The sequence below is a fragment of the Varroa destructor genome, unplaced genomic scaffold, assembly GCF_002443255.2.
Source record: "Varroa destructor unplaced genomic scaffold, Vdes_3.0 BEIS01000001.1, whole genome shotgun sequence".
Lineage (NCBI taxonomy): Eukaryota > Metazoa > Arthropoda > Arachnida > Mesostigmata > Varroidae > Varroa > Varroa destructor.
The window spans coordinates 4,436,092-4,443,312 of NW_019211454.1; the positions used below are offsets into that span (position 1 = coordinate 4,436,092).

At 39.9% G+C, this 7,221-nt stretch overlaps 1 long non-coding RNA gene across 2 annotated transcripts in view; it reads left to right on the top strand.

Moving 5' to 3' along the window:
* The window catches only part of LOC147758153 (uncharacterized), a 15,607-nt gene extending 8,620 nt beyond the window's left edge, over window positions 1-6,987 (top strand). For both annotated transcript variants that reach the window (XR_015326964.1, XR_015326936.1), the window contains exons 2-5: window positions 1,822-1,927; window positions 3,595-3,764; window positions 5,600-5,994; window positions 6,227-6,987. This is a non-coding gene — a long non-coding RNA (uncharacterized LOC147758153). The remainder of the gene's footprint in view (window positions 1-1,821; window positions 1,928-3,594; window positions 3,765-5,599; window positions 5,995-6,226) is intronic.
* The last annotated feature ends 234 nt before the right edge of the window (window positions 6,988-7,221 follow it).

Sequence of the window (7,221 nt, forward strand, 5' to 3'; positions counted from 1 at the left end):
CATATATTAAGGTTTGCCATTCGGACATTGATGCGATGCTTTTTGTTATAGATTTAATTCAAGTAGGGCAAATACCTTAATCTGTTTATATGAAGGACGGTCACTTTTAGCCTCTACTTTATCTTACGCTTGGTATGCTGTCTAGGAGAAGATCCTCAAACCAGCTGGCAACGTGTTTCTCTTCTGTGAAATACTCACTTGATTCATGGTTCGTTTGCCTTCACGGATGTGTTCTGTTATTACTCCAGAACCGTCGCCAAAATTGTCGACTGGTAGTTGTCATCAATAGGAACTTACTTTCACTTCTCACATTCGACAGGTCGCAGGACGTTATTCGCTTCGGCTAGCCTGGATTAATTTGTTAAAAGGTTCATCTAACATCCCACATGACGCAGTGGCGAACGACACAAGCGCATCTTGGGCTTCTGCACCTCCCTAAGTACGAACGTTCCAGAGTTCCTTTCGACTAATGGTGCATTCCCGCAAAGTTTCACGTAGGAAATGGCGAACGATAACGTAATAGAGGGTATAAATACAAGAAGGGTCCAAATAAAGGTAAATTTACGGGTGTAGCTGTTTACTGGGGTTCAAATAAAGGCCACGAGGCGAAAAGGATTTGCTTGGATAGATCTTCGTATGATGGTTTAAGTTATTAGCGAAAGTAATTTGCTGGTTAAATCATAACTTACGCTACTACTGTAATTACTAATTATGACAATAATTATAATACGGGTTAGGCTAAAAACTAAAAGCCAATCGCTTCGGAAACACGGGTACAATCGTGAGCACCGCAGCGATCTGTGGAGACAGTAATGAACTTACTTTTTTCTGTTGTTTATGAAAAATGGACTACTATGTCTTATTGTAAGGCATTAGACGGAGACATCACTTAACGAAAAGATACGAATTCAGAAAAGTCAGCTTAAGTTCTTTGTGCCTATGTACTTCTTAGCGCGAAATCAGAATCCGTTGTTGTCTATTCTGTTTCCCACCTCTCGTTAAATAGCCGATCACAAATCGTTTCAACTTTAACATTACCTTCTTTTTATTGGGTCCCCGTGATAGCTTAATGGGTAACGTGGTTGTCTGTTAATCTTAGGGGCGCGTGGTGGCCTAGGTGCTAGGAGCCAGCCGTCTGATGCGATACCTGACAGCGTTACCGAACGTAAAACTCGAAACATAGAGACCATAGTTGACATAACGTAGAATTCAACGAGCACTCCGATAAACTGTACGCCAATCCACAACGATACAATAATAAGAACAATAATGATGATGGTAGTTCATTGTTTTTTCTTGCAAATGAAAAAATCCTTCTGTGAATCAGGGCATTCCGCATACCCTATGACTATGGATCGGGTAAGCTAGGTTCTCAATAGCAGATGCACTAGCACTCTCTTTCGCTTTCACAGAGACACCTTACATATTCCCGCTCACACATATAGATAGCATGTGTAGTATTTCTGCGCTCAGTTCTGTGTTACCATATTAATGAGGTAAACGAAACATCCAAAGGGGCGATAGTCAAATTGGCTTCCGCTTACTCATTTACCAATCAATGCTGGACTTTCCTCAACGTTGAACATGTACTTTTCGGAGCTTCTAGCTGTAACCAAGCTGCCCTCTTCTAAGATATAGAGATCAGCGCTCTCTTCTTTTACCTTCTGTCTTCTCAGCACTTTTCAAAGATAACGATTAATAAATAGAAGGTCGGCATAGGAAGTAACATCTCCGTGCAAACAGAAGTTAACAAGATGGATACGCACCATCGTACATGACGAAAGTAAACACCCTAGCCAATGCTTGTCTCTATCTTTGCAGAAACTTTACTCGGCCAACTCAGCGATTCGTCTACACGTGTACGGCTCTTAAGAGGATCGATCAAGAGACAAAGGATTTGTTTGCACGTCTAAACTCGTCGAGCACGGTGCGTTACCTCATGTCTGCAGCTAGACAGCTTATCTGCAACCAAATAGGTGTACACCATTATAGTGAAAGACATAAGCTCTCGGATACCCTCAAGGCTCGTACGTTTACGAAACGAAAAAAAAAAAAAAAAAAGCTTTCATAAGCTGATTTTTATTACTGGTGCTATGCAGAAAGGAATATTCAATGGCAGCGAAATTCAGTGGAAATGCACATTTCGAAACAACTAGTTATTATGTTCTTAGATATAATAATCGTTGGCTGTCCTACGATTAGCTCGCTTTATAATTGCCCTGTCAAAAACGTGATTAAAGTTTCGAACGCGTATTGATTTTTCAGTCAGTGTCTCAGGAAACGCTTAACTGATCCTAATGCTAACTACTTCTACCAGACGCAGTTTGCTTGGCTGTCACTAGACACATCAGTCATAATTTCATCAGAAGATGACCCGAACTTTTTCAATGTGAAACATTCTCTCATTTGTGCTTATCGACTATTACCTACCATTGCGTTGAACAGTTTCTAGGCCGAGATCGACTGAGTTTCTCGTACTTGCACCCTCACTAGTCCTGTAAATACTTTACTAGCGAAACAAGACCAACCATTCTCTGGTGAAACCTATCCTTTAGAGTCATCTTCGGGAAACATACTCCATCAGGATTAGTGGTTGTAAATTGCGCTAAGAGTCGGTCGATGGGGGGCATCAGGTTTTGGCCGGGATAACGTCTGGGGGGTCAAAAGTAGCCGACTGGTTGGTTGGCTTGGTTCGTAGAGCGTTTTGTAAAGATATCAAACAAGGCGATGGGCAACTGTACGGAGGATGACCGGTGGAGCAGGCGGGAGTGCATGCAGTTACCTGTCATATTCTATTTTTCCCGCCTTCTCTTTATCTCTTCCAATCTCTTCGCTCGCTCAATTGAGTCATCGGCCAGATTGCTGGCGAGAAATGCATCCAGTAGTCATGAACCAGGAGGGGCGCGGAGCAGCGGGGTACAGCGTCAGGTACAGGCTTCTTTGTGCGCAGCTGTAGAAGTATGCGCCACCATTGGATAGTGCAGTGCAGACATCGCAAGCATATATGCGAGCGAACATAATCAATAGAGCAGTATTAAAAATCCGTACCCTTTGATAGTTGTCTTCGGTCTGCAGTGTTCAAGAGTCTGCGCTCGGATGCCAAACAAACGTTGCCTCCTCTTGCCAGTTTCTTCTCGTAATCTCTCGGTCTGAATCTAAATAGGAAGTGAAAAATGGTGTTTAAACTGCAAGTCTGTTAAATCTGATTCCCACAGCCCACTGCGGGCCCATTCAGGATTTAGTGGTTGCAGGCCGCGGTCGAGTAGCCGACTGTATTTTGGCAATAAACAACTTGTGCAATTCGAAGCGAAGATCCGGTACCGGGAAAGTCTACCATTTACTGCATTCGAAGTGTCGCTGCATCGAGCTCAGGAAGAGCAGATGGGCGCTGCGGAGTATTCATTTGGGCTATGCGCCGACTTGTCGGACAAATCAAACAAGATCACTAGCTAAGCTGTGCATATGCGTGCTATACGTGAAAGATGAAGACTGAAACCATTGCCAAGCACGCATCTGTATAGATAAGAAAATGAAACAAGCCGTTTCCGATCTAATATGACATGCATATTATTCTGTGCTCTCTATGTATTTTAGATGTTCGGTGTTAGATGATTTGTGCGTTCAGAGATACTGCTGTGTTGGTTCTATGGGTTCTCCCACCTGTTGAGATACAGTGGATTACGTGGTTACGTACCCACGCAGTACGATTTCAACTATATCAAGAACCGTTGGATTTTTCGACGTCACCCTATTCACCTAATTATGTAAGGTTTACTTGCAGATTCAAACTTGTTATTAAGCTGTTTTTATGACAACATATTCACTAATTGTACTTAAGCAACCGTTGTTGACACCCTTGACGGTTAATTCTACTGAGAGCGACAAATGTTATTCGCTTCTTTAATTTCTTCGAATGTTGTTTCAAACCACTGACAAATTTCCATAAAAATTCTGCCGCCAAATTTACTAAGAGTTTTTCAAAAGTGGCGGTACTAGATAGAGAAAGATTTCTTTAAGCTATATTCGAATGTACCGTTTAAATGAATATGAAGTAAGTTAATTTACGAAAAAAGTCTAGAAAGCTTTAGGGTCTAGAAGGTCCTAAAGGTAAACGGGTATCTATTTCTAAGATTTGACAGGACAGAGATTTTCCTAAAGTCACTTCTATTAATCGAATGCTCCCATGAAATATAAAATCTCACGCACAATACAAAAGAGCTGTTTGAAAACAAAACGCTATCGTTATTTTCCGTGAGAAGAGAAGTCATCTCAGCTTTATTGCCAATGAAGCCTTAGGGATATTCGGGAACGTAAAAATTATCGTCCTTTAAACTTACCGTAAATGATTCATTGTTCTACTACGGCAATACATATATATATATTATAAATACATAAATGCGAATTCAACCAGCCCTTATAGCAACGTTTTTGTCATACATTCATCCCGATATAGTATGGTGTAGCGCTAGCTGCTATGCTGACTTCGAAAAGTACCCATGGCCTTCTGTTAAACTTTTAACAAATTCTTTCCGCTAGCCAAATAGAGCGGGCTTTCAAGTTTCCCCAGTTGATTCTTTTTATGCAGTTCCCAAAGAAGAGGTTACACTGCTATGACTGGCCAACATCGCCTAATGATATCTGCCTCATCGTAGAAACTTCTTATTTCTAGATTCTATTTCTATTTCTAGATCTATTCGTAGACATTTCTTAAATTTGAGTTGAAAACTTTACATTTGTCTGCAACGTAAAAAAAACTTACGAGGGAAGTAAGCAAAAGTGGTCAAAAATCTGGCCACAGCTGCGATCACGGAGATGATATGATGATTTCTTGTTCACGTATTGTACACAAATCTAGAAACGCCAATGTATTAAACGGGCCGCTGTGGTTTAGCACGAATCATAATATGAACAGAACGAATCCCAAGCCGGACAAAGTTTCATTTAAAAGAAGGAGTGTGCGCGGAGTCTATTTCCTTTGAATTTTTCTTCCACTTTTGCATAGAACTTAGTATGACGAGCCGACTTTAATGCCAAGGCAAAGCTTCAGTTTGCCATGTTATCAAGTGACGCACGCTTAAAACCTAGTCACCCGAGAAGTTGGAGAAGCTGATGCCAACAGGCAAACTTTTTGCAAATATCGCAGACGTTACTAGCATTAGATCCTATTATATTATAATGGAGATACCTGCAAGCACTTTCTATAATGAGATTAGGCTTTTTAAACTTTTTCCAATATTAATTTAGGTACTTATGAACAGAATACATGATAACGAATAAACATTATTTCCAAAAAGATCAAAATTTTTATTAAAATGCTTGTTGTACTCATTACCAAACTTAGCTATCGCAGTATCTAATCTGATTTATGATTGTTAAGCTTAAAACCTTTAACGATAATTTTGGGTTACGCCTGTAGCTTAGTTCATCCACCGTTACCCCCATAACTCGTCCATTAATTGCGATATATATATATATATATATATATATATATATATATATATATGTTTGAAAGCAGTTTGAGGCTTTCGCATATATCCCTGTTCCTTGCTGTGTTTTCCTATTAAACTCCATCCCAATTTTTGTGTTTTGATCACTCTAGACCCCTTCTTGCTCGTCGTCGACGCGCAACCTTCAATTAGAGGAAGCCCTATATCGTCACACCACGAGACGTCCGTAACAAACACGAGGAACAAAAGAGATACGGAGAGACGAACAAGGAGACGCCGTAGCCATCGGCCTTTAGCACTGATTATATAATTTATGCAGGTCACGTTGGCTTATTTTTGCTTTTGCAAGAACTGCGGGCGTCTGCCACGGCTTACGGCCTAGGCTAGGTAAGGCCACGCACTGTTGAAATACGCGACCCTCGAGCCGGACCGCTGAAGCCGCCCGGAACAGCTAATTGCCATGAGATTCAGTGGGCGCGTAACTGGGTCCGAATTCCCTTCCACAGTCTCTATCTCATACCAGCAGTTGGCAGAGTATCAAATAAAGGTAGTCATGAAGTTACTTTAAACTTACGCTATAACCGCAGCTGCACAACGCCCATTTAATTAAAAAAATGTAACGTCTATTTCAATATACATGCTTACGACGTCGACGCGTAATTTATCACATATATGGCTAATGCGTCATAGTTACTATAATTCTTATGACGTATATTTGACTTATAACAGTATAAGAAAAAAAAACAGACGACTTCGTAAAAAATCATAATGTGTTTCAGGACAAATATCCCTGCAGAAAAATTTTGTCAACGAGTTTATCCTGGCTGACATCGTCGTCCTGGAACTGCGAAGCCTAAGCACATACATGATAAAGCGCTGAATAAATCTAAGTGGCTATAAAATTACATGAACAGTAAATTACTACATATTTTTTTGGGAAATTGATTATATATAAGTTGAAGAAAAGCGGAGTAAATATTGACTAACAGTTGTAGCTAGGAAAACATAAGCTAGAGGTCAGTAGAAGGACGATTCGTTGTTAATGTGGAGGTGGCAAATGAGTGAGTTTTTTAATGCCTCTGGCTAAATAAATTTTCATAACTACCTTTTCTATGTAGCATCAAGCACTTATGCTTGTAACGGTAAACAAGTACCTTGGCAGTTCTTCATGTGTAAGATAAAGGTCACTGAAAAACATTAAACGATCTACTATGGTTCGCTTATAGCCTAAATTACAAAAGTACCCTAAACGCCCATAGAAGTGGCTAAATGGAGCACAGTTTCTTGTATATAAATCTATTGGTTTACAACTGCGCCAAATCAACACCTATTATAAAATTCGAAATTTTCCTCTGAAAAACAATGGTCTTACCCTTCCAGCCTGTTGCAAATAGTGCATGGATCACATGATAGCCTTGTATTTTGTGTCTGGGCACATATATACTTTCAATATATTTCCCATTCACACATACAGGTTAATATTTTAATGTTTAACCGCTAAAACCGATAATGATAATTCTAAGACAGAACAAAATAAACAGTTTCCTTACGCCGTTAGAGGGTCAGCTCTACATTTACTCTTCGAGTTATTAAACTACTGATAACGCAAAATAATGTGGCCATGTACAAACGTTGATACCTAAACAATGAATTTTAGTATCCTTTATGGATTAGGTCGATTTATGCTAACAAATATCATATGTTTAGTCTATTTTAAAGCCCCAACCTGTATAACAGTGGCAAAAGCTCATACCAATCGCATGGTTTTTTTTCT